General features: G+C 41.3%; 1 long non-coding RNA gene across 2 annotated transcripts; it reads left to right on the top strand.

Annotated features, from left to right (window-relative positions):
• The first annotated feature begins 123 nt into the window (after positions 1-123).
• On the top strand, positions 124-27586 carry LOC116874496. 2 transcript variants are annotated; one of them, XR_004384011.1, is made up of 3 exons: positions 124-335; positions 765-910; positions 27432-27586. It is a non-coding gene; the product is annotated as an uncharacterized LOC116874496 (long non-coding RNA). The 2 variants fall into 2 exon arrangements; XR_004384010.1 differs by lacking the exon at positions 27432-27586 and adding an exon at positions 17233-17977.
• The last annotated feature ends 348 nt before the right edge of the window (positions 27587-27934 follow it).

Genomic DNA, 27934 nt, shown 5'->3' with positions numbered 1-27934 from the left:
CTGCTCCCGCCCGCCCACGTGAGCCGGGCGCCACCCCGCGCCCGCCCCTCGTCCCCTCCCCGGGCGCCGAGGCCCGGCCCCGCGGCGCTCCGGCCCCACCCGGCCCTGCCCCCAGCCCCGGGAGCCAACGCTTCCCCCGCGGGCGGGCGGGCGCGGGGAGCGGTTGGCGCGCGTGTGTTCGCGCAGTGGGATGCCGGTGGGAGGGCGAGTGTACCCAGGGACGCGCGCGAATCCCTGCGGGTAGACGAAGGCGCGGCTGCATGTGTGGGGGCAGCTCGCGGGCTGCGGAGCCTCCTGTGTTTGTGTTTGGGGTTTATCAAAGTGGTTAAGCTCCTGTAAGTGCGACCACGTGTGTGTTGAGGGAAAACTCCTGTATGCGTGTTTGTCTGCATGGGGTTTGTAGTTGCATTTTTTTTTTTTCCGGCATTCCAACTTGTGTACTGTTGCATTTGTCATGCTCAGCTGTCATCATGAATTAACATCTCCTAGATATATGTGTGCGTGTGATATAAATCTCTGGCAGCCTAGATATAATTGTGCAGAATGTTCTTTTACACCTACCCATTTCTAAGCACATGTGTTTGCATTTATTTAATGAAGATACAGGGGAAGAGCAATGTAATTTGAAAAAGCACAGATTAAATCGGTCAGCTTTTCATTTGTAATAAGGAACAGGATGGTTTTAATCTATCTTTGCAGGGGTATGTGCAATTTCCTTTCATATCAGAGCCCCTAATGCCTCATTTATTCTTCTGACAACTTAGAAATTCTTTAGCCAAGAGCTATGTACCCAACAGGCAGACTGCTCAGTCCGTGGATATTGTGTAAATGTCTGGAATGTACACCTGGTACCTCTCCCCTGGTATCCACAGTTTAACAAAGTAAATAGAAGATCTCAAGGAGGAGTATGGTAAGTAAAACACGGCTCTAAACTTACAAAAAGCCAGTGACCTAAAAAACTGGGGACAGGTGTCAGCAGATCTACTTTCCAGCTACAACACTGTTTTGTTGAATTCACTTTAGGCAACTCTTTTAAATTTGAAAACCTCTATTTCACCATCCGCCAAATGGGAATGACAAGATTTGTTTTTCTCTTCCTATGTGAGATATTAACTTGAGTATGTCGTGGTACTGTTCAAATCCAAGAATTAGAGATTTGGTAATAGGCAAGTTGAATCAGTATAGACTCCGCATTGGTCTCAACCACCAAAATACTTATGGGAGACACCTTTCTGTGGTTCATAGTCCCGGGGTCTGAGGTTGCCTCTAGAGGACACTGCTTTGCCAGTTATTCATGACATTTCTTAGGCTGAGAGGCTTTTGGATATTGGGGGAGCACCGGAGGCTGCCAAATTTCTCTCCGTAGGTATTTGATAATCAGAAAAAAATGATCTGATGTCAGGATAGGGAGCAGGGAAAGAATAGACTCAACTATGCAGAAAAAGGAACAGAAATTGACCTTGATTGGCTCTATCTCAGGACTGGAGCTGGCCCCTCCTGCTTCTCTCGCTGAAATACTGGAAGAAAAATCTCCGTTTACACAGAACCAAATCACCAAAGAGAATTAGAAACCCTCACCCATGGCACTGCCTGCAGAGTTGCCAGGAATAGTGCTTACCCTAGTGGCCTGAAATAATTACGCATCTTGCTCAGCATCTTGTCCTGGACTAGGGATTGATTTAGGCCACTGGGAAAACGAGGGACCAGGTCTTTGCTGCTGAACCACAATTCCATTTCTCTACTATGGGATACGCCAGGATCAGGAGCTAGCATAGATGGACATGTTGCCATCAATTTGGGGGGTTCTATTTGGTATGAAAAACAGTGTGGTTGCTCAAACCCAACATGTTTTTCCTCTTTCTAAACTGGCTTTTTTCATGAAGTAACCTTTGTTCTTTCCGTCTTTCTTTCTTTCTTTCTTTCTTTCTTTCTTTCTTTCTTTCTTTCTTTCTTTCTTTCAATCTATACCTGTATGTGTTAGGATCCATATATGAATATTTCAGGGCTAGGTTTTTGTTTGCAAGCACAGTGGAAACTTTTTTTTTTTCTTTTCTTAATGAGCTCTCACTGCAAATGATAGATTTTCTGAAACAAACTAGCACAGAGAAAGTGTCTGGCTTCTGTGATGGATGTTTAGTCCATCTGTGGTGGGTGGACAAAGGGCGAGGATACACATAACATTTGGATAGAATGTAGAGGTTTGGGGAACCAAAAAGATAGGGCCATTTATCTCTTAATCTATCTCTTGCTATCCATAGTAGATATCTTCCTTGGAAGGCACCTTCATTAAAAGATGATATTGGATACACCAAACATCTAATACAAAATTTCATCTAATCGTAATCCTAACCTGAGTCTGCCATTGGCTTTCTTCACGGAAGAAAATTAGTATTGAGTTTTGGTAGCTTCTAGAACTTTTTGCAAAGCAGCCACGCAAGCCATGCTTCCATTTGTCTGCTGCCATCACAGTGGAATGTTTCCCCAATCACACTGATCTGTTCATTCATGTAAGTGTTCAGGTTCAATAGCAATGGTGGGAGAAGACTGAGAAAGAGAATGAGGAGGAGGAAGAGGTGCTGAAGATGATGGCAGAGCAGGTAGTAGGCAGTGGAATAATGTTGCAATTCACCAGTCAGAGTTAGTCATGTCCTTATTTTCCCTCTCACTCTGAACCTTTGCCCTGGATAAGGGGGAGTTGAATTTAGCTTTAAGGAGGGATTAGTAAGAAGAGAATGTGAATGTTGGTTTGACAGGTGGGGTGGGGGAGGCCACTGGAGCCCAGGGTCTGACAACCACTGGAGCAGTTTCTTTTTCCCCATGCTCAAAACTCAGCTAGTCTAGGCTTCCAGTCGCCCAAATTTTGTAACCAAATGTAAGCGTTTGAGTGTAAACGTCTAGTAAAAACCTCTGGTGAGGATGTTTTGTTTAGAATTTAGTATTTTCTAATGAAGGCGTGTTTAAAATTGTATCGGTGACTTCATTTTATTTACATATGAGAATTAATTATTGAAATACTTGATTAAAATTTACAAATGACAGAAGCTAATCTGTAGGTGTTTATTGTCTAAAGTGTGTTTGTTGCTTCAAGGTGTGTTTATAAAAGCACATACAATTTAAATTACTGGATTAAGTAAATCAAAATGATTATTACTAGCATATTTGTAATAAAGCATTCGTAATGATTTAAGAAGTTCATCCACAATAAATAAAAAGAAATATGGTCATAAGCTTTGCAGATTACTTGATTTCAAAAGAAGAAGAAAATCCCCAAATTAATGGTCTTCACAATTTAGAAGGCAGATTAGATGCCAGATTCAGTGTTCAGTTCTTTAAATGCATTAATTCATTTAAATCTCATGATAATGGGATTAATACTAGTATTATAACTCTTTTACAAAGAAGAAAATTAGGTTTAAGACATTCATGTGCCCAAGATCATTCCAGGTAGAAACGGTCCATCTGGGATTCCAACCAGGTCTGTCTGACTCTGGAGGTGTTTCTCTTATTTATTACTGTCCTTTATTGGAACAAGGATGAGAGCTTTCAGGTGGGAGAATAAAACAGGCAGGGCTGGTGAAGGTGAATTTTATTTCTTACTTTTTAGAGTAGCTGGCCACATGAATGGTGATGTTACTGTCTAGAATTAAAGAAATGGAGAAAGAAGAGTAAATTAGAGAGGTGGGAAGATAGGTTCACTCCAGAGAAGAAAATCCAGCAATATATCCCAGAGGAGATGCCCAGAAGGCAGTTGGGTAATGCAGGTGGAAAACTAGAAATAAATTATTCAATAAGTAAATAATCCTTGATTTTCTCCTCTCTCTGGCAGCTGCTCAGTAGCGCTTCTTTGGAGACTTGCATGGTGCACTCACTCCCCCGTGGTCCACTCTCGTCTCCTACTCTAGAAGTCCCTCCCCCGTGTGCATCCAGGACTGGTGGCTCATGCTCTCTTTGCCCCACGCGCTATCCCCTGTCATTGTCCTGAGCAGGTTCATCCTGCTTCACAAGCTGTTGTCTTTCCCAGTGCCATGACCTTTATCTTAAAGTCCTCAGACACAGCCTGGACCTTACTTGGACCAAGACATGAGCCAACTCTGAAAACTGGAAATTTACAATCCTACTCTTTGGCAACACTCTCTGGTCTTTCCCATTCAGGAAAAAGCCATTGATTTGCCAAAGTCTCTACTCCTTCAATATGTTACACATCTTCTTAGCCCTTCCCGGCCTGAAGGCCCTATCATACTGTGCTTTCCATAGTGACTTCCTGGTGCCCACCCCATCTCCAACCTCATTCCCTGCTCCTAGGAAGCCCCTTCTGGAGGCAATCACCTCAAGTTGCCATTGCGAACCCTGGGGACAAGACTCAGGTCAATCCCTCCACACATACACAGCAGATCTCTTCCCAGGCAACTTCCAGATGCCTGTCACCTGAGCCCTGCTCAGCCCCAGCTCTTTCCTACTGAGCAGAGGCCTTGTCTTCTTCCTCAAGAGGAGGAGAGCTAACTCAGGAACATCTTCCTTCTTTCTTCCTCTCTCCAAAGCTTATCACTGGTTCTCATTTTCTTCCTTTCCCCACCCACTCCATCCCAGAGGAACATATATTCTTTTTCCTCTCCTTGTTCTGGGTAATTCCTTCTCTCATTTGAATATGTTGTAATTTCTCTTCTTCCATCCAACGACCATGCTCATGCGTTTTCCACGTAAAAACGGTCCTAATTTCTTGGTCCTGTTTTCACCTCAAGTCCTCTGTTCTTCTCAAAACTGCTGACCTCCTTGAAAGTGTACTATATGCATATAACATATATATTAAAGTACCATGCATATATATCATATACATTCTCATATCCCCCCTCTCATTCTCATGCCGCTCGATTTGAGTTCTATCCTCACTAGTCTGGTGAAGCTTATCTAGCCAGGAGGGACCTTCTAGATGACAGATAAAAGGGCATCTCTTCAGTTTTGTTTTTTTTTTAAAGATAATATTTTAAAGATTTTATTTATTTATTTGTCAGAGATAGAGAGAGCAAGCACGCGCACGCGCATACAGGCAGGAGGACCAGCAGGCAGAGCAAGAAGCAGGCTTCCCCCTGAGCAGGGAGCCTGATGCAGGACTTGATCTCAGAACCCTGGGATCATGACCTGAACTGAAGGCAGATACTTAACCGACCGAGCCACCCAAGCACCCCATCTCTTCAGTGTCTATCCTGCTAGTGGCGGCTGTGAATTCGAAACTTGGAAGCAGGTCTCTCCCTCAGCTTCTGAAAAACCCGTGTCATTTGCCTCTGCTCGCTCTCCCGTCACTCCAGCCATCTCATTCCCTGTATGTTCTTCTTATCCCTTTCTAGTCTCCTTGATTTTAGGCTGGCTTTTGTGTTCTAAGCATCAGCTTCTTGGTACCGGGATTTTGAATAATTGCTGGATACTTGTTGGCTTACCTTTCACAAGTAGGCAATCCTGCCCTAGGGGCTAAGAGTCTAATTTAGAAATAGTCTAATTCAGATATAAAAACACCAGCTGAGCCTTTTTTAAGTCTCAAGGGCAGTGCTTTGGTTTCTTCCCATGACTTGTCCCTTGTGGCTCTTTGCCTGCTCTTCCTAACGGGCAGAGATCCACGTGGGCTTAGCGTACGTGTCCAAGGATGAGGCTCACAGAGGGTTTCAGGAAAGTTCTCACAATGACAAAGATAAAAACAGATTAAAGGGAGACTTAGAAGAGGCAGTAAGCTTGAAGACACAGGGTGGATGGCAGGTTTGTCCCGAGGCCCCAGGACCCGAAGCAAAACATGAAGTGTATGTGTACTTGTCTGTGTGGGTGTGTGTCTGTCTCTCCGCATGTATCCATGATTCCTGGGTTAGGTTTGGAGACTTAGAGAAGTATAAGGCCCGGACCTTGCTCCTAAGGGTATAAAGTATCTCTAAAGAGGCAGGAGATGAAAAAAGAAAAATAATAAAAGGACAAGGGAGGCAGCTACAAGCAGCGAATAAGTGCCAAGTGTCCTAGGAGCTCAGAGGACAGAGGGATTTTGCGGACTATGCTAGCCTGTAGGAGTCCTGTCGGTAGAAGTGCTGTCCTTCCAGATGTCGATGCAGGAGGACCTTTTTGCATGAAGAGCCACCGTATAGAGGGAGGGAATGAAGTGAACATGTGTCTGTGATTATGAGACAGAGGAGACCTCCTGTATGGACTCAAGACGACGGGTGCAGCTCTCTCGTGTGACATCGGAGGTCAGAGCACTTTATTCTGAACATGGGAAGTCACGGAGGCAACTCAGCACTGGAAATAGCACAGTTGGGGGTGGCAAAGGAATATAAAAGCATATTTGAAAGTGTTGGTATTTTGGTAAAGTTTTTATTTAAATTCCTATGAGTTAACATGCAGTATAATATTGGTTTCAGGGGTACAATATCATGATTCAACACTTCCACACGTCACCCGGTTCTCATAGGACTGTTGGTATGAAGATGTTAAAAGTTGTGCGAATGGATGAGCTAAGTTTTTTGCAACAAGTTGAATAAAGAAGGGAGGCACACAATTTGCTGAAAGCACAATTAAGGGGTAAGAAGCAGCTAAATGCATGATAGCTGAAGGAGAGGGGGAAAAATCAATTATTAGGCAGTAAAAGAAAAGTAAGGGGAATGAATCATTCCAAGAGCTCTGGAATGGGATTTGAAACAATAGTCAGTAATAGGAAAGGCTGTCCTCTGACTGACTGACACAGGGATATGGGTTCTCTTTGCCAAGTGTTACTACTCCAATCTACAGCCTACCTCAATGGGCACAACTTGAAGCCTCGTTGGATTCTTCAGATGCTGAATGCATTCCAGATAAATCTTCAGTTCCTTGTCCTTTCCTTAAACATGCTCTAGCATTTTTAAAAAAGATTTTATTTATTTGACAGACAGAGATCCCAAGTAGGCAGAGAAGCAGGCAGAGAGAGGGGGAAGCAGGCTCCCTGCTGAGCAGAGAGCCCGATGTGGGACTCTATCCCAGGACCCTGGGATCATGACCTGAGCTGAAGGCAGAGGCTTTAACCCACTGAGCCACCCAGGTGTCCCCATGCTCTAGCATTTTTGTCACCTGTTGCGTTTCATTTATTACTTTCACATGGCAAGCACTTCGTAAAGCTTACGGAGAAGTAGGAACACCTCATGGGACGGTCATGCGGGGCACCACTCTGATCCCCCCTTAGAGAGACCCTGCAGCGAGAAGGGTACCTGGCAGCCAGTCTCGGGCTCCCGCAACCTCGAATCTGCTGCCGTATTTGCAAGGAGCCCTCATTCTGCCTGGGAAACCCCCTCCAACGTAAAAGACAAGCTGCCGCATCGTCTGGCCTCTAATACAAAAACACAGCCTTCTTGGGTCCCAGAAGCAACAGGGATCATACTTAGGAACTGCTGCAGGCTCTGTGATGAGTGCCATTGATGGAAGCTACTAGCTTTGAAAGGCTCAGAGCAGGAGACAGTTTTGTAGGAGTTGTGCTGCAAACAGCCTTGCCTCTTTGACCAGATGATCAGACAGATCCTTTCGTGTGGGTGTTTGGTGTCAGTGGTGAGAAAAGATACAACAGGGAGATTATGGCAAGCCCCAGTGGAAGAATCGCAATGCAGGCCTATGGCGGCTCTGAAGCAAGGCTATTATCATCTGAAAAAGAGAACTGTCTCTCTTTTGAGAAACGGTTCCTTGGCAGAAAAGGAATGTTTGACCATAGGGCACCAAGAGGCCAATCATCTAGAATTTCCCATTATAAGCTGGGTCTTGTTGAATCTACCAAGGCAAATTCAGAAGGACCCAAATCAGTCTACTGTAGGTTGGACATGGTGTATCTGGAATTAAGCTGAGTGGGAGCAGAGGGCACGATAAACTATCAGAACAGGTTGCCCAGACCCCCCATATCTCCTAGTGTTGCACTAAGCACCCTTCCTTGGCTCTTACCTGTGCGGAGATTGAAGTTCCGTACAACCAGCTGAAAAAGGAAGAGAAGCCTGTACTTGGTTTATAGATAGATAGGCACAGTATGTGGCAGAAGCTGAAAAGGAATGGAGGCTGCACTTGGGAGTGGTCTTCAAAGCCTCTAGAGAGGGAAAATCTTCCTAAGGGACAGGTTGTGAGTGGTAAACCTGGTCATCTGCTTTGTATGGAAGAAAAAGTGGCATGAGGTAGAAATGTATGTAGATTTCTGGGTAATGGCCAACAACCTGACCATCTAGTCAGAGGCCTGGAATGAAAAGGATTGGAAGATTGGAGACATGGAGCTCTAGGATGGAGACATGGGAATGGGAGTGGCATGTGAAGAGTTTTGTGTTGCATGTCACTAAATTCCATGGGGAGGCACTGAAAACACAAGCAGACAAAAGGACTCAGCCAGCTGATGTCAGCCATCCTTCCTTGCCAACATCCCAGATCTGGAACAAGGGGCATGTGAACTTAGTGGCCTCAACAGCAGAGATGGAGGTTATCCATGGACTCACACTTATCAAGGTCAGTTTAGCAACTGCTGCCTCTGAATGTCCAGCCTGCCTGCAACTGACATTAGTCCTTGAGAATATCTTGGTGACTATATATTGGGCCCCTTCTACCCTGGAAAAGCCAGTGGTTTATCCTGTCTTGGGATAGACACCTATTCTGTGTATGCTCACAGAACCTCAGCCAGTATCACCATTATCCAAGAGCTTACAGGATACCTGATGCACAGGCATGGAATTTCACATAACATCACGAATGACCAGGGGCCTTACTTCAGAATGAATGAGGTCCTAAAGTGAGCCCTGACCATGGGATCCATTAATTGGTCTTATTACATGCTGCATTGCATATTACATACAGCATGCCTCTAGCCCTTAGCTGTGAGGAGCCAGCCTCACAGAATGATGGAATGGTCTCCTAGAGGCACAGCTGAATTTCAGTTTGCTAGTAATAATCTGCAAAGATGGAGTCATGTCCTTCAGGACGAAGTATATTCACTAAATCAGCATCTGCGTAGCACTATATGCTCAGTAGGTTGAATGCATAGGTTTGGGAACTAAGAGGTAGAAGAAAGAATACCTCACTCAACATCATATTCAATGACCCATTCAAGGTCTTTGTTTTTCCTACCCGTGCAACTCTAGCCTCTGCGGGCTCTCCAGTGCGGAAGTACTTTTGTAAAAGGACAAAATGAGAGTCCTGTTGAACTGCGAATTCTGAGCAGAAGGAGACTTCTACAATGGAGACAGAAGGGAATATGTGTTGGAACACAAGTGGTCCATTGGGTACTTCCCGGTACTCGCCGATCCCTTGTAACTGTGGATGCACGCATATGGCTTAGCAAGGTTTGGCCCCTCCAGGAATGAAGGTTTGGGTCTCACCACAAGGTAAACCACCAAAACCTGCTGCTATGGTAGGTAGCTCAGGGTGAGGAGGATTTAGAACAGTGAGAGGAACAGGGAGAGATAATCATTCACAGCCCCAAGACCTACTACAGTCATTTGCCCCATTGACTTCCTTTTCCTAAGCTTTCCCTTAAGAAGAGAGCTCCCCAAATGTGCGTGGAGATGATGACTGTTGCGATGCAAGGAGAGGTGGTAGTGGCCATGGCTGTGTACTGCTCAGATCTTCCTTCAAGAGAACTTGCTGTGAGGAGGGAGATTGGTCAGCAGCCTCGAGCTGCTGAAAATTTGGATCACGGTGTTATCTACGCTGCGGCCATGCTCCACCTCCACTGTCGCTAGCCGATAACCGAGAACAGTGGGATGGCAATAGAGCTGGACATTCCTTCTCAACACAGCCTCTGCCAGGCTGACATTTCCTGCGTTCCCTATTGATGGCTGAAACTTTCCAGGGCTACACTGCAATCTGAGACTCCTCTACCGAAGCCTGGTTCATTCCCTCTTTCCTTTCATGGGTTTTGGATCTACATGGTGACCTATAAGCTTTCCCTACCTACTCCTGCTTCTTCTTGCCTCTAACCTTCATGTATGTTCCCCCAGTAATTGTCTTGTGTGTCTAATTCTGTCCCAACATCTGCTTCTTAGAGGCCCTGAACTGACAGGTGAACTGATCACCCCGGTGATCTTTTAAAAATAAACACACAAACATGCACATGCACACACACATACACTTACTACAGGTGGGCCTTGGTCAAAGGAAAAGGAAGGTCTGACTCCAAGCTTAGTAAAACTGAACTGAAATTCAGGTTTCATGGTCTTTAAAAAAGAATGAGGATGTTCTCTATGAACTGATATGGAAAAATCCCCAAGATGTTTTAGCTGGAAAAAAGCAAAGTACAGAATAGTGTATGTAACATGCTGTATTTTTCTTTGTTTGTATGTGTGTAAAAACGTATACAGATACAGAGAAAAATAAAGGGAGGGAATGGCAATCCTCCCTGAAGAGCATTTTGATTTGCTTTTATTTTGAAACTTGAGATTGTACTACCTATTGATAATCAAATTGCAATCAATCTTCGCATCTTAGCACGTTACCTGAAAAATCAATACTTTATATGTGATTTACTAGAATCATATACTCTAGCTGGCACATGATGCAGTAACGTGTATGGCTCTGATTGGACCTAATGAATTTTATGATCCTTAAAAACAGTGTCCCAAATAGAAGAAGACCGTCTGGGTAATCCAGATGGCATGAGTGATTTCTGACTCACCAACCAACTGAATAATTCATAGACTGTCTGCCATACTGGGGCAGAGTGGACATTTAGAAACCTCCAGCTGTATACTGGTGTGTCAGTCCTGCTGTGTTTGCTGCTCTGAACAGTTTGCCACTTCTAGAAGGAAGTGTGCCCTGCCATTTTCTTCTTCAGTGTTACAGCCTGCGCTAAGTTTTGCCTTATTTCCACACCTCAGATCCATATTAAATATTCCTTTAGGACTGATACTTCATCAAAGTGCAGGTAAGAATCCCTTGGTAAACATTTTCAAAAAGATGCTTGTTTAGGTTCCACCCTCCCATAGCAAAATCTCTGAGGGAGGCCCCATCTCATACATTCTGAGAGCTTTTCCATGATCCTAATGTATTTCTCTGATGAAGAAGAATTTTGTAGGGCAATTTTCAAAACTCCCCTCATGGCAATTACCAGGAGATACTTGTGAAATATTCACACGTCCAGGTCTCTCCCTTGGTGAAGTCTGACTTAGTGGGTTTGAGTTGAGGCTCAGGAATCTGTATTTTTTTTTTTTTTAAGATTTTATTTATTTATTTAAGAGAGAGAGAGTGCAGGAGCAAGAGCGAGTCAGAGAGAAAGCGAACAAGCAGGGGGAGCCAGAGGGGCAGGGAGAAGCAGGTTCTCCACTGAGCAGGGAGCCTGACATGGAACTGGATCCCAGAACCCTGGGATCAAGACCTGAGCCAAAGGCAGATGCTCAACTGACTGAGCCACCCAGGCGTCCTAAGAATCTGTATTTTTAATAAATACTCAGAGTGTTCTCCAGGGAAGCATTATTGTAGAGTAATCCCTTCCTGTGTGTTGCCTTACAGCACATCCATTGATAAAACAAATTCAATGTTCCCTGACACTAGAGATCCCAATATTAGTTCATCTTTCTTGCACGAATTCTCTTTCAGAATGCTTTGATAATTAAAAATAATATTCTCCTCATCATTGTAAAAGCCAAATTCAAAAGTACTGTGTAAGAACATGTCTCCGGAGAAGTGTACAATAGATAGTGAGTAATTCTAAAATAAAGCAAGCCGTTAATGGGGTGGCCTTGAAATCTAGACCTTAACAAAAATCTGATAACTCTAGACCAAATCAGCTGATGGACTTGTAAGGTTTTCATTCCCTCCCCAGCATCTCTGGAGCATTGACTCAGGGAGTTATGCTGTCTTTAGGGATCAGCCTGTCTCCTTCATCCACCTCAGAGAAGCAGCAGGATGCAGGGTCTGGGCTAAACTGAGAAGGCCTGATGGTTAATATCTTCATTGGGTATCTATCTGGCTTTAGAAATTGACCAATTCATGAATTTCCAGGGTTTAGAATGCTTCCAAGTCCTAGATGCATCTGATGGGAGGTTCTATGCCACCATCTTGTTCTTGAGGTATAGGATGGCCATGTTCCCCCTTACATATGTTACAAAAATTGAAGTCTTTAACATACAACAGGACCATTTTTATGGGAATTTTTAGTGACAGTATGGCTTAAAAACAAAATGACCAACACAGTCACAATCTACCAAATCACTAAAGGACATCAGAGGCCAATGCTATGCCAAGCCATACTGTCAACATCATACAGTATTGACAGTCACTGATGTCTCTATGGGGAAATAGCAAAATGTCCCCAGCCCCAGCTCCTGAGGTTTCCAGACAGTTTAGAATTATAGTCTTAATCCTGCTGGCAAGTTTCATGTGGCCCTGGACTAGCTGGGCACTGTGGTGGCGGGACACACTGGCCTGCCCCCTCCTCACTCCTGATGATTGGTACCTGGGCTAGCTGGTTTTTCTGTCTGTCACTCCTGGGGGTTTAGAGCAGTTGAGACAGGAGGGGCTTAGGGTTAAACACACGGGAAGAAAATGTGTTGAGATGATCCTGGGACCATCTTTTTAATTTTTTTTTAAATCATTATATTGGTTAAATGAGAAAAAAAAGAATCTACTTTATGAGAATATGGTTTGACAACTACTGAATCATACATATCTTAAGAGCCATCGTGTCCAAGCAATAACTGAATTTCACTAAAAAATCTGTAGCCTTTATAGTGACTCTCATACTGATTATAGTATATATTTTGTCTTTGATTAGAGTTTCAGGAGGCTGGCTGCATGCAAAGGCTGTTTTGGCTTGAGATTCTTTTTCCTTTCAAAGGCCCAAATGTATCATTGTCTTAAAAATTTAATCATTCTTTGGATTGTCCCATGTTAACATAATCCATTAATTAAAAGACTTTAAAATGTTTACAGTTGCTTAGTGATGTGAACGTAATCTTCAGTTGTTCCTTTTGCTCATTTACTCAGTATACACACACACACACACACACACACACACACACAATGAGCGCCTTCTGAATGGAATGCCCTCTAATGGGTATGAAGTCATTAGTGACCTGCCCTCATGGAATGTACAGTCCACTGAGGTGCAGTGGGTAGATACTAAGTCAATATGTCATTGAAAATTGCTGATTTATAGAAGAAAAAGTAGTATTATAGAAAGGAATATCAAGTGATACTTTTATTTATATCGCAAGATCAGGAAAGGCCTCCCCATCCATCCATCCATCCATCCATCCATCCATCCATCCACCTACCCATCCATCCATCCATCCATCACTCCAACAGATACAGTTCAGGCACCTTTCTAACAAAGTGGCATTTGAGCTAAGCTCGGAAGGATGAGTAAGTTATAGCCTGGAAAATACGCAGGTGGTCAGCTGGAGAAGAGGAAACAAGTGTGAGGTAGAAAAGAGCTTTCCACATAGAAGGAACTGAAATGCGACAATGTGCTGAGGCTCACTGAGCAAGGGAGAAGATCTTGGTGAGAGATGATGGTGGGGAAGGAGGCAGGGATGAGGGCTATTTGTGATCTTATTCTAAGAGGTCAGTAAGAAATGATGACTGTTTTAGAACTTACCCCATAGCTGGGGGTAGAGGGCAGAGGAAAAAAGAGAGGAAGAAGGGTAGTATTGGAAAGAAAATATGAAATCGGTCAAATGCCAGCCTCTCCTTGTTGATTGTGATACACACCCTGAAGCAAGATATGATACCCTCTTACTCCAGACCAGTGTTTTTCAATCTTGAGAAATGTGCAAATAGCTTTGGAAGGAAAACAGAAATTTAAATAGACCTCCCTTCCATGGTGGTTTAAATAATTTTATTTTTATTTGAATATGTGATCATTGTTATGTGTCCTTAAATGTATAAACCATAAAACAAGGCATACTTCTATATACTTCAGTTTGGTTACAACATAAGCCAATATAAATTTAAAGTAATATTGAAATTAACAACCTGAATTTAATGTGACAGATGATGTTTTGATGAATTGAAATCACTGCTTGCATTTTTAAAAAAATAGAGCACCGCCCACAGTGGCATAGCTTCTCCTGATTCAGCACATACTGATGCCTTTGGAGATTCCTCTATGGGATCTATTAGGAAGCCTTTCTTTGTCCAGTGTACTGGCATACCATTTGACTATTGCTTGGTGGAGATACCCCATTTACTATTGGGTCTGCCTCTCTTCTCATTCATCAGAAACAATTAAAGTAGAAAGACTCAGTGCCAATGTTAGCCTAAAGATTAATACAAGATCAGCCACTGAAACCAGGTAATGGCCATGAAGAAGGAAAAATCTGGAATTACCAGACCCCCTGGAATACTTGGGTGACTTGCTATGGCTGTGTGGACTTCTGTTTGGAAGACGGTTCTAAATGAGTGTGGATTGCTCCCGGAGATTTTCTAGAGGAAACTATTCCTTCTCATAGAGCCATGGGGACAGGATGAATTTTTTTAAATCAGTCTCAGAAGGGATCACTGGAATCCAAGGTTTGGTGTGGAATCAAGAGGAATCATTAAGATTTGAGTATAAGGAGAGGCCAACTGGGACATGGTCACATGTCCCCGTGGTTCCTCCTTATGGCATTCAGGACAGACAAGGTCAGAAAGAGGCAACACAGAGGTTTCTGCTCCCTGGGACTTGTGGCTGAAAAAGGCTTATAGCACTAGCCTCCCAAGTCAGGTACACAAACCCATCTATTGGAGAGTGGGAAGAAAATATTAGGGGTCCTGCAAAAGCTTAGCCCTGCCCTCATGCACATAAAGAACAGTTTTCAAAGAAATTTGAGTGGGGACTCTGTAAAACTAAGCAGTTTGTATAATTTTCCAAATACAAAGAACAGCCAGCAAAATCAATGTGCTTTTTCTGACGAGGCAGAAGGTGATGTAGTCTACAGGTGTTAAGTTGATCAGGTTAATATATGTGGTATGTCAACTCAAGTTCAGGGTTCAGTGTTGTCACAACTCTTGCAATCCATCAGCAGTGGGATAAATGACACTAAGGGCAGGGACTGGATGGAAGATGTGGTTGAATTCCAGAGGAGCAGTTAGAGCCAAGATTGAGTCAGCACTGGGGAGGGGTAGATGGCCACACGCTGACTGGACTGGACTGGACCGTGCTGGAGGGACTGGTCACTAGTGACCTTAGACATGAGCCCTTTAGCATAAGCGGCAAGGCCAGAGCTCAATTCCCAAAGATTCAGCTGGACAAGACACTTCAGGGGAGGCCAGTAAGGACCAGAGACTGTCAAACCAAATGTCCCTTTTATTTATTTATTTGTTTGTTTGTTTGTTTGTTTGTTTATTTATTTGTCAGAGAGAGCGAGCGAGTGAGCGAGTGCACAAGCCGACAGCGTGGCAGGCAGAGGCAGAGAGAGAAGCAGGCTCCCTACTGAGGAAGGAGCCCGATGCGGGACTCAATCCCAAGATCCTGGGATCATGACCTGAGCTGAAGGCAGTGGCTTAACCCACTGAGCCAGCCAGGCGTCCCTTTCTAATTTTTTATTTATTTTTTAAAGATTTTACTTACGTACTTGAGTGAGAGAGCACAAGAGGGAGAGTGTCAGAGGGAGAAGCAGACCCCCTGCCCAGCAGGGAGCCAGATATGGGACTCGATCCTGGGACTCCAAGATCATGACCTGAGCTGAAGGCAGTTGCTTAACCAACTGAGCCACCCAGGCACCCCCAAGTGTCCCTTTTATTGAGGTCAGGTGAATACTAGGGCACCAAAAAATTAGACTTATTCCCTGCCTGCACTCCAACCACCAGAGAGAGGGAGAATGGAGACTTGACTATTCACCCCAAGGAGATTTGTATTACACTGGGAGGTGCCTGAATTACCAGGAAAGGGACAAAATTAAGAGGAAATGGTTGGAAATGGGTCTCCATTTAGTTATTCTACCGTCAGTGGAAATGAATGCAGAAATACAAAACTGAAAAGAGGGAGGAAAGACAAAAACACAAATCAGGGCAAAAAAGCTACAGATACACAGATACAGATATTTCTATTACTTTCTTAATGCTAAGAATCAGGCCTCGTTGTAGGTTCTTCTATTGAAAAAGTTCTATAATGCGTGGACTTTTCAGGTGGAAACCCCCAAGCTGCCAGCTGATAGCACACTTTAAATACTACTCTGGGTATTAAAAAGGTATTTCCCCAGCTGGCAGCCAGAACATTCAAATCTGGAGCACAACTCCTGCGTATTGACATTCTCAGAGTGAGCAGCCCAGACCGGAGGTGAACCACAACTCCTTCAAAGGAAATGTGCTACCGTGATGTTAAATTCCTCCACTCTAACATGAAAACAAGGCTCCTGTTCTCTTTGAATCTGTTTCCATACAGTTTTCTCATTTAATTCTCACAGCAACCCCTGAGGGGGCTACTCCTATCATCCTGATTTTATAGAGGAAATGGCAGCTTGAAGGCGCCTTGATGGACCAGGGCTTCAAGCCCAGGCAGTTGGCTCCAGAGCCCACTCCTGCCACTCCTGTAACCCACTGCCTCCCCTCCGTTTTCTGCTTCAGTGTCCATTACAGATGTGATTTGTTTCAGGGCACATGAAACCTGAAAATTCATGTTAGCAAAGCTAGAGACGTAACGATTGCCAAGTGCAGAAAACCGGTCAGGTGAGCGCTATCGTGGAGGGATTATGAGCCATGGAGAAGACTTGGCTGACTGGTAATGAATAGGGGCTAGTGGTAGAGTCAGAGTCGTCACTCCCCTTTGGGGCATCGTGTGATGGATGTGGTAGGTAGTTATTTGTCTATGTTCTTCATTTAGAAAATCTGTATATAGTTACTTTCCAGGAGCTGTCACCTGTGTCCTGTATCATTGTATCCTTAATAGGAATTTCTGTGGCTTGTCATGTCGTCCCTTTCACGTCATAGAAGGGGAGTGTCTTAGTAGGAAGAGTGAAGGGATGGAGGCAAGTGAGAATCTTTAAGTATTCTGATAACATTTGGACCGTCCCAACACACACAGCAGTGGAAACTCAACATTTGCCAAATTTCCAAGCTGTGCTTATCAGTCAGGGTTTTTCCCCGTCCCTAAAGTTTTCTTTCCTAAGCAAAGTTACCACCAATAGCAGTTTATGATAATAGTGGGATGTGAACAGCATATATGTAAAATTTAGGACTATAGAATTTAAAGCTTTTAATACCATAGCATTAAAGCGAGTAGACTGAGACTACTTAAGAACTTCTCATTATAACTCTCCTCCTGATCGAGTCTATTTGTATCCCTGGTTTTAGCCTTGCAGACTTGGAGGGAGTGGTGAAAGATGAACGGGCAGTGCTCAGCCACAAGGGGAGAAAAACGTCATCCAGGCCCCAGAATAGCAACAGCAATAAATATGGTCATGTCGCTCTTCTGCTGAGGCTGAAACGACAGACAGGATCACATTTGCAGCACCAAACAGGCCTACTGGCGACCAAGGGCTGGCTCAGGAGTTGGGAGGAAACATGTACAGAAACTGATGCTGACCAAGAGCCTTGATTTTGGAGATGTGATGTAGCTTATGAAGAAAAGGGCACAGAACCCACTGCAGACCTAGAGGGGGCTCTACACCCTCCTGGCCACTGGGGAGTAAGTTCTAAATCAGCTTTTCGGACAGCTGGCTCAGGGCTCTTGAGAGCTGAGCCGTGAACTTCCTTGCACGTCTGCCTGAGAACTTGCTGTTATCTGCAGCTGCCACAGCCATCAAGGCACATGTGTAATGAGGAAGGTGAAAAAGAGGGCTCTTGTTGGTCATCAGTTATTTAAAGAGGGCCCATTGGATTTCAGCTACTTCATTGTACGGAATCAGCACCTTTGCTCCGGGGAGGTCTTAGAGGAAGGGGCACCTCCCTCCCTTTAAAACTACTCAAGTCTCCCTTTCCAGACCAAGCTTTGGGGCTCCAGCCATTTCTGGGACTTCTGGTGCTTCATCTCCATCTGTCTCATTTCATGTATATTTCAATTTCATATTACTATATGGCCATGTCTCTGGGTGGTGGTGATTTTACCATCTTCACATTCTTTCGCCACTTGGAATTACCAACAGTGGGCTTTTACATTCGCAGGACTTGCACAGAGCAATAGTTTTTCAGGCTGAAAAGTTTTTAAGTTGATACATATATTTGGTTTTTTGGAAATGGAAGCAAACATCACCTGAATTTGACAAGTTTTCCTTTTTCTGTTGAACTGCCCTCCTCTAAAAGGACATGATTGCTTATAAAGCCAGGCTCCTCTCTGTGATCTTTGTGGTTTACTGGTCTCCCCAACCAGTCCCCAATGTCACTTAGGGAGTCACTGGCAACAGTTCATTGTGGTCACACGTCACCCATTTCTCTCATGCAGCATGAACAGTCACAGATTCAATTTCATCTTTTCATTTGTCTCAGTTATATGCTTAGGATTCAAATTGATCTTTTCCCTCTGAACCACAGTATGGCTTTTATTTAAAAAATATGGTATGTGAAAGATTAAAACACGCTGCTTTAGACTTGGGTATCGCAATGTAAAATTCAGCACTTTGTTCTATTGTCACTATTATCTTATGCTTCTTTAGGATCTTATTAAGACCAACAAGATAAATGAAGTAGTTTTTGTAGCACTAGCTCTCATGTTTGTTCTCTCAACATCCCTGGTGATATTGGGTGGTTAAGAAAAAAAAATCATTCCAGTGTGTTGAAGTTGGTGCCAAAGAAACATAGACCACTATTTAATGCCCAGGATATGCGGCTGCCCAGAACCTTATCTTGTCCTATTTATAAATTAACAAAGCAAAATCTGACTTAGAGCAATCCTTGCAACATTAGCATTTTCTTTCTTTAAAGCTTATGTCTCTGAGTTTCTAGGCCGTTTTTTTAATGTGGCCAGAGACAATGTAGGCATAAATTAACTTCTCCACTTACTATTTAGTGACTAAAAGAACACAAGAGCAAGGATATTAGAAAAATGAATTCCAGGGTATTATTGAATATTCTAATTTGAATTACAAAGATAAGTGCCAAATGATCTTAAATCCCTGGAAAGTTTCCTTTAAACATAAAAAGAGAATGATAAAAGGTGTCTGGGAAAACTACCTAAGTCACCTTTTGGGAAATGGGGAGAAAAAGTCACCTTCCACTGAGAGAATGGCACTCTGTAGTTGTGATTAAATGATAAACTGTATACAAGCACACTGTAAATTAGTAAGAAAGCACTTATCTTAGGAAACACAACTAATAAAAAGGTACAATTTCACACTCAAGTTTTAAGTGTCTTCTATGGAATATGTTTCCTTCAAGACTGTGTCTGAATATTCTAGAGGCTTTCAGAGTTGCAAACATTTATAAATAGACCTTTTATTAATGTAACATTAAGAAAGACGCATTAGTGATATTATTCAAATACTAGTCAAGCACACTGGGAAGTGACTCGTTTTTTTTCTCCTTGACTTCTCTTATCTTCATATTATAATTGACGTTTGCCTAATATTAACACAATCAGCAAGGCATAACAAATCAGCAGAGCATAAAGCCTAGAAATGTGTGGATCTATGCATAGTATCTAAATATTTTGTTGTTATTTCTTTCGTTAGGAATATTTAACTTCTAAAAGAAAATAAATATTTAATTTCTACCTAATGCTGATGCTTTCATGTGTGTTTTTGAAGTTTAAATGGCTAAAATTTATATGAAATTGTTAGAATTGCCAAAAGTGAAGCCCCAAGGATCAGCCGATCTAGCAGCCAAACTCCTCTGACTGGAGAACATACCATACGAACAGTAAACATTTACCCAGGATGTTAAAAAAATACCAGTTACTTTTACCATCTTATCATTATTATCTGTTATAATTTTCATATATCCTATGCTAAACATTGTGTTAAATACTTAACATTTTATAAATCATGGCCAATCCTCAATCTATCCCAATCAAAGTGGTACGATTATTTTTCCTGGTTTGCAGGTGAGGAAGCTATGCCTACCATCAAAGAGCTGGTGAGTGGTGGAGCAAGGATTTGTTCCCAGCTCCGACTTTAGAGTCTGAGCTCTTAGTTGGGCTATGGTCTGCAGTGGAGGGCGACGCTAAATTAAAGTGGACAAGTTACACAGTGAAGCGTAACCTCAGGCACTGAACTCAGACAGTGAAATGATCCCACAGTACTGGATCATTGTGTCCAAATCCTTCACTGTAAAGTCAAGAAAGGGGACTGAAGTCAGACTGTGATGTAATAAATAATGGAGTGTTCTCGGGTTGGCCTGTACCTAGGCTGAGGCAAGTGGTGAGCCTCTTGAGAGCTGTGGGATGGGGTTGAATGTCCATAGGATTTGGAGATGGAAACTTTGTGTTCCAGTTCCTGCTCTACCACTTATTAGTGGGGTGCTATACGTATCATATCTCAGTGCTGATTCCTTGCCTCCAAAAGGGGGTTTGTTGGGACAATCAAATGAATACTATTTTTAAAGCACTTCGTAAACTTTTAGAAGGATATTAGATATTACTAGGGGAATGTTGATTCAAATTTATAAGTGTTGGTTTAGTTTTAGGAGAATATTCTTTCCATCCTGTTATTCCCTGTTTTTGTTTTTTCTCTATGAACTCTAAACAGTCTTGGGCAAAAAATTCCTGAATTAAAACAATTAGTGTCTGAAGAAATAGGTAATATTTGCATATGAGACTAGTGAAATCAGAGCTGATGACCCTATGGTTGTCTCTCATATACAGAGGCTGCATCTTGCAGTGGTAAGAACATGAGCTCTAGATCAGGCTTCTGGGGCTAATAAGTGTGAGTGTGGGAAATTTCCTGACCTCTCTGTGCCAAGTAACCTTGTCTATAAAATGGAGATATTTCTCATTTTAAGGGATTTTGCAAGTGTTAAATACAATCTACACATAAGGGCTCGAAATAGTTCCTGACACACAGTAAACACTCCAAAAAATATTAGCAACCATGCAGGGCACATGAAACCTGCATATATCTTTGCTTAAATTATGTATTAAACTATATTCATGTGTTTATTCTGAAATGTACACCTTTCATCATAGTAGAGATAGATGAGAGAGGGTGGACATATATGTCACATTTTTTTCTACCAGAAATATAGCTCAAAGTGGATTCTCTAGTTAAAAATAAAGAATTTAGTACATTAACCTGAATAGTCATTCTTTGAGAGACTAGAAAATCAAATTTTTATAAGTATACAGTAATCCCATAGCTAGAGCCTCCTGAATTAATAAGTAACACTCCGTATTAAATATGATTATTTGTTCTGGGATGCAAGAAAGATCAGAGGTAATATTTTAGAGTTTCAAAAGTACATCTGGGTTATTCTGAGGTCATTGAGACTTTTGCTTAGAAATCCACAGGGGGTAATCTACATTTTTTTGAGGGGAAAGTGGAGGTGTCTTGGCATCTTGAGCCTATAAACTGTAACTGGTGACTTGGCACCATGGAGTTTTATCAGACTGTTTTGTGGAAGTGTTTTCAGATTATTTGAACATTTTCCAGATTACTCTAAGTCAGCCAGATACTGTAAGTTGTGTTTTCAGACATGATTCTGCTCTATTAATTTTACAGATGGGGCAAATAAGGGATAGAGAACTGGAATGGTTCATCAGTTTTACACTGAATTGTTAGTTCTCAAACCCCAAGTGCATCAGAAAAATCTGGAGGGCTTTTTAAAACATCAATTGTTCCAGAGTTTCTGATTCAGTAGAATGTGCATTTCTAACAAGTTGCCAGGTGATACTCATCTGTTTGTCAGGGGACCACACTTTGAGAACCACTAGGATGAATCAAATACAGGAGTCATGTTCATTAGAGCTCTGGTAAACTCGGCAGAATCATCACAATTCTTTAACCAAATCAATGTACTCCATGAGCCAACTTTTATCCCATTCAATTAAATAATACTTAAGGTTTTGCAGATGCTTGAGAATGTCAGACAACAGGAACTATTCACCTTTGAGATAAAAATTCTCAAAATAATTTCTAAATAAGGATCTCCTCTCCATTTTTCTTACGTGCACACTAATTACAAATTCTATACAATTCACGTGTATTGGATAACTGGCAAGGGTCAAAGCAGAGCAGGTGAAGTAGCTTCTGAGTGCTTAGCGTTAATGTTGCTATTATCAAGAGGAATTGGAGACCACTGTTTTCCCATGTATGTGTAAAGGATTTTTTTTTTTTTCATTTTGGAAAATTTGATTTTGAATGAGATAGCTTAATTAGTTAAATATATTCTCTTGAGAATACCATCATTTCTGTTTTCTAATTTGTAAAGCCAAAAAAAGAAAAAAAAATAAATAAAAGAGAAAAGGACAAAAGAAAAAGCAAGCAGGTTATTCTTAAAAAATAGAGACCTCTTGTGGTCATTCATATAAGTACTTTAAAAATCAGAAACCTAGGGACGCCTGGGTGCCTCAGTGGGTTAAAGCCTCTTCCTTTGGCTCAGGTCATGATCCCAGGGTCCTGGGATTGAGCGCCACATTGGGCTCTCTGCTCAGCAGGGAGCCTGCTTCCTCCTTTCTCTCTGCCTGCCTCTCTGCCTACTTGTGATCTCTGTCAAATAAATAAATAAATTCTTAAAAAAAATATCAGAAACCTAGAGTATTAATTTGTCACGAGGTTTTAAGATCTCTGGCTTAGTTGACATAATTGGAAAATATATGTATGTAAATATAATATGAATTAATACCTGCCAAAATGGATGAATAATAGGACTTTGAGTAATAATCACTTTTATAAATATATAGATCATTTTGCCATAATAGTTCTTTATGGTAAATCAAGACTTGACTGAAGCAGAAGACACCAAAGGGCACATATTATAACTGTCTGGATCAAGGAATTTTCCCAAGCTGGTTATATCTGTGTAGCCAGAATATCTGGGGGATTTTTTTTTTTTAAAGATTTTATTTATTTATTTGACAGAGAGAGATCACAGTAGACAGAGGCAGGCAGAGAGAGAGAAGGAAGCAGGCCCCCAGCTGAGCAGAGAGCCCGATGCAGGACTCGATCCTAGGATCCTGAGATCATGACCTGAGCCGAAGGCAGCGGCTTAACCCACTGAGCCACCCAGGCGTCCTTATCTGGAGGATTTTTATCATAATTTTATAGGTTAAGTGACTCAAGCTCAGAACAGTTACGTGATCTAATATTTCTAACATCAATCAAATCCACCTGCACTCCATTCTTTCAAATATTTAAATGAATAAAGAATGTCCATAAATATTAACATGAAAGGCAGTTCATTTTCAGAGCCATGATCCACAGTCCAGATTTGTAAATAAATATCAAATTCTGTCAAATAAACTTACCTTTACACACAATTTCTAGAGCAGTAAGCTAAAGAGGTTATAATATATTATTAATTTATTTATATAAACCGGTTATAATTTATTGTTAATTTATTATTTTTTGTTTCATCATTCTTTTTTGCTATTGGTAGTGGTGATGGCTACTTACTCTTTTTCACTATTAATTAAAAAGCAGTTTGGAGCATCTTTTATGTACCAAGCACTATTTTGGGTTCCTGGAGATACTGAAATAAATAATATTGGGTCCTTGCCCTTAAAAGTCTCAGAATATAAACCCAAGAAAGAAATATAAATAGTAATTTGAAATGACAGTTTGTGCTTTAATAGAAGTGCATGTAACTACGGGACTAATTGTCAAGAAGGTGGCTATATTTTCCTCAAAATCTGTCCCAGGCTGTGTAAACTTTGCAAGTCTATAACTTTTTGTTTTTGGCTTAAAGCTAGCATACTATAGTAGAAAATAATACCTTGATGAGTAGTCCGAAAAGTCATGTTTGAGTTACAGCTCTTTCACTTACTGTAGGATTCCAGACGAATCTCTCAGTCACCAAACCTTATTTCCCCAACTCTAAATCGGGATTGTAACTGCCTCACAGGCTACAATGAAGATCAAATGAGACTGTAAGAAAGTGGTCTGTGGTCTTTCATCCAAAATTCTACATTATGCCTTTTGTTTATGAGGTATTATTAGTATTAAACAGCAGTGCAATAATCAATGCACTTTTTGTGTTTACTGTGATTCATGGTTTTGCTGCTGGAAAGATGAGTTAGAGAAAGTGCTCAGTGTTTGAAAGTGGGCTGGTCGATGTGTTTGTATCTACTTTTCCCCTAACCATGGTGAAGAGAATGAAAAAGGAAATAGGATTGTGGTTGTCTGAGAAATACAGAAAAAGCAGAACTGAAGCTGGTTGGGATGGGAAAAGTTACCAAGTACAAATTAATATATAAACTTACACATTCAAATTATACTCAGGGTTCCCCTGATCATTATCACCTTCAAAACAATTTATTCAATATTAAATAAAATATGTGCATCCAGTGGTGTGCTGGTAAATGTTTAACAACCAACTTTCTTGAAAAAACAAACACATTATAGATAGCACTTGCCGATTTCTATAACGTCAATACCCCTACCATGGCCAATTTCAAGTTACTAACATGATATCACAGGGAGTTTGGAAGAGATGCACTCTAGCACATCCATATAAATGATTTCCACATACAAATATAATAGACGTTAATAAACTCGAATATAATAATAAAAAATGTAATAAAATAGGAAGTGGTGAGTTTTGAGTACTTGCTAGCTTTATTTTGTAAATAATTCATTTAAATATGATTCAATTTTATTTAATTTTTTAGTAATAGCTCAGTTGAACATCCAGCTTATAAAATTCCTGAAAAATGAACAATCAGTTCTTATGAGCCTGTCTGAACCAGAGCTGGCACAACACCAGATATATTGGTAATTGTACTAGTATGGTACTAGTTACAGTAAAGATCATCACCTCCTCTGGGAAACTGTCTGTGTTAGGTGACTTTGTCTATATTCCTATTATAAAAATCTCCTAGATATCAAAGCAATTATCACACATGTTGAAATCTCATTTCTCTTTCTGCACACTTGAGTTCCTAGTGATTATGACTTTTTTTTTTTTATTAAAGATTTTATTTATTTATTTTACAGAGAGAGATCACAAGCAGGCAGAGAGGCAGGCAGAGAGAGAGGAGGAAGCAGGCTCCCCGCTGAGCAGAGAGCCCGATGCGGGGCTCGATCCCAGGACCCTGAGATCATGACCTGAGCTGAAGGCAGCGGCTTAACCCACTGAGCCACCCAGGCGCCCCTGATTATGACTTTTAAGTCCATATATTTTGTATCTAGGTCTGTTCCTGGGACAGGTAAGGTCAACAATGCATACTGAAGAAATACATTGACCTGGATCTGGCTCCTGTTCTCCAGGAGCCCACAAGCCTATATTATGTACGAAGATATACAGTTGCAGAATACACATGCAATTTAGTCAACCTGATCTTGGAATAAACAAGTAAATGGATAATGAGGTTTTTATATTACCTACAAGTGGCTTTTAGTGAGATGGGAAATAACAGGAATTATGGATCAATGAAAGTCGATGTAACATTTTTTTTTCCTACCCCTATCATGATTAAAACAAAACAAAAAACCCCAAGCACCACTATGTTTCCTTATCTGCTGAATGATATTCTTTTGATATTCAAATCTTTAAGAGGCAAAAGCAGCACATATTCATTTATAGGAAAATTACTATATGTAGAAGCATAAACAAATAAAAGTCAATTTGCATTTTATAAGATTGATATATTAGTGAAGATAGGTTAAGACAATAGCACCTGGAAATCACAAAAAATAGCAGTGGCTTAAACAGTATGCTTTATTTCTTCTTTAAGTAAATATTTGGAGGTTTGCAGACTAAGATTAGTGTGGTGGTTCTGCTCCATGTCCTTAGGGATTCCCTTTCCCTTCAGCTCATGGCTTTGGCCATCCCTGAGGTGTGACCCTATTCCTCATGGTCCAAAATAAGCAACCACCCTCCCAGAAGCAGGATGGAATAAAGAAGATGCAGAGGACTAACAATTTTCTTAAGGTAACTTCCCAAAACATTCTCTGTGGCACGTCCATTATCCCATTTATTAGAATGTAATCATAAGGTCACATTTAGGTTCAAAGGAGTCTAGGAAATGCAGTCATTATTCTCAGCAGTTATGTGCATAGCTAAAATTTCTATGACCATTACCATCTATTATCTAGCCAACTGCTGGAATTTCCTAAAAGTTGTGCCCTTAACCTGCAAATAGAAGAATTGCTAGGCTAGAAGTTATGCCCATTTTCAAGGTTTTTGATGCATATGGATCAATTTCTCCTTAGAAGCCAGGTACACATTTGTACTCCCAAAGACATCTATGAATCTTTGATATTAGACACCAACACAGTAATCAGTCAATTCCTTCAATGTTTGCTCTAAGGCTTTGTGACTGGGAGGAGTCATAGGGAAAATACTCAGTGTTTTATATGCATGGGATTTATTGTGAGAACTCTTTCAATGGCATGTGACAGATGACTGGCCAAGAGTGTTGAGTCTATTCAGATATTGAAGTGACTGAATTAGTTAAGGAAAGGTAACTGTACAGTGTATGTTGGAATCTGAAGTTGAATGTAAGATAAACTTTTTCTGAGGAGGAGTGGGAATTGAGGATTATATAGGTAGTTGAAAAAAATATTGAGGCCTTAAGAGAGAAGAGAAAGTATAATATGTTCTCTTAATGTCATGGAGGAGCTTTCCACATATGCTTTGATCAACTGCTATATTCCAGGCAATGGCTTAAATGCTTTATATACATTCTCTTACTGAATTCCCACAGCAGGCATATATTTTTATATATCCATATTTTACACATGAGACAGTGAAGGCTCAAGAGAGGTCAAAGTAGGGGTGGACCTAGAATTTAAACCCTACTCTGTCTGATTTCAACGTTTTGCTTTTTCCTCTTCTACTCTGAAGAACAAACTGATTAAAAAAACCCCCAAATTTGATAAGGGTCATTTTTTTCCTGTAGCATTTGAATTAACTTATGGTTATGAATGATATTTTTAAATCTTTAAAAATTGTAAAAGAATTATAGAGAACAACAAATGATGTATTGTAGAGGGGAGGAAGTGCCTCATGAGATTTTTGTCTCTTTTCATCAGAGTTGCATACTACCTCTCTTTCCTCATAAAACGTTGTGTTCACTCTAAGACTGACAGTTATCATCACTGTTGTGTTGTCTATTTACTTGTCTCTGCCACCAGACATATCTTGAGTGTCAGGTCTTTATTACCAGAGCCTAGCACAATCCTTAGAATGTGCTCACTTAGGTGCTCACTAAGTATTTACTTAATGAATTATACAACCGTTCCTTTTATGGTCATATCAAAACATATTTACTAATGGAAAATTTTTATTAATTTACTATTATGCCAAATTTTAAGAGGTGTACAATCATTAGACTAGTATAAAATTATGATTTGACTGGCTATACGAGGGTATTTATAAAGCAACTGAATTTGTGAGTAATATCGAATGCCTACAATATGCGAGGCTATTTTGAGTGTTTAACATTGTATTTACTTATTTGTCAGGAAAACCTTATGGGGGAAGTAGAATTATTACCTCCGCTTCAAAAATCAGGACGTGAACCCAGGTAATTCTGTCCTAAAAATTCCGTGTTTCGCAGCAAGGCTATTTTAACTCGTCATCGTTTATAAGAGATGTTATCATTTATTATTTTGCATGACTCCCTGAGAATATCTTCTCATGAAAACTCATGGGTCCTTATTCTGTTTTTTTTTCCCCAGGAACTTCCCTTCTGCAAAGGGCACAAATCCTCCAAGAAGAAATTGCTGCTTTTATACCTCAGCAACTTCTACTCCGCCCCCGCCAAACCATTATTTATTACTAACTTAGTATTCAGGGACTCTTTTTAGATGGTTTCCTCTAAAAAAAGTGCATTTGCCCCTCCTATGTGACTTCGGTACATCAGTGGCTTTCTGGCGCGAAGACACCCCCGCATCTTTGCAGACACTGCCCTGCAGCTTTCTGGGGGTGGAAACTACATTTCCCAGAGGTCTATTCGTCCGCGCGA

This window comes from Lontra canadensis, unplaced genomic scaffold (assembly GCF_010015895.1).
Source record: "Lontra canadensis isolate GAN:19392208 unplaced genomic scaffold, GSC_riverotter_1.0 scaffold37, whole genome shotgun sequence".
In the NCBI taxonomy this organism is placed as follows: Eukaryota; Metazoa; Chordata; class Mammalia; order Carnivora; family Mustelidae; genus Lontra; species Lontra canadensis.
This window is presented reverse-complemented; position numbering and strand designations above follow the sequence as displayed.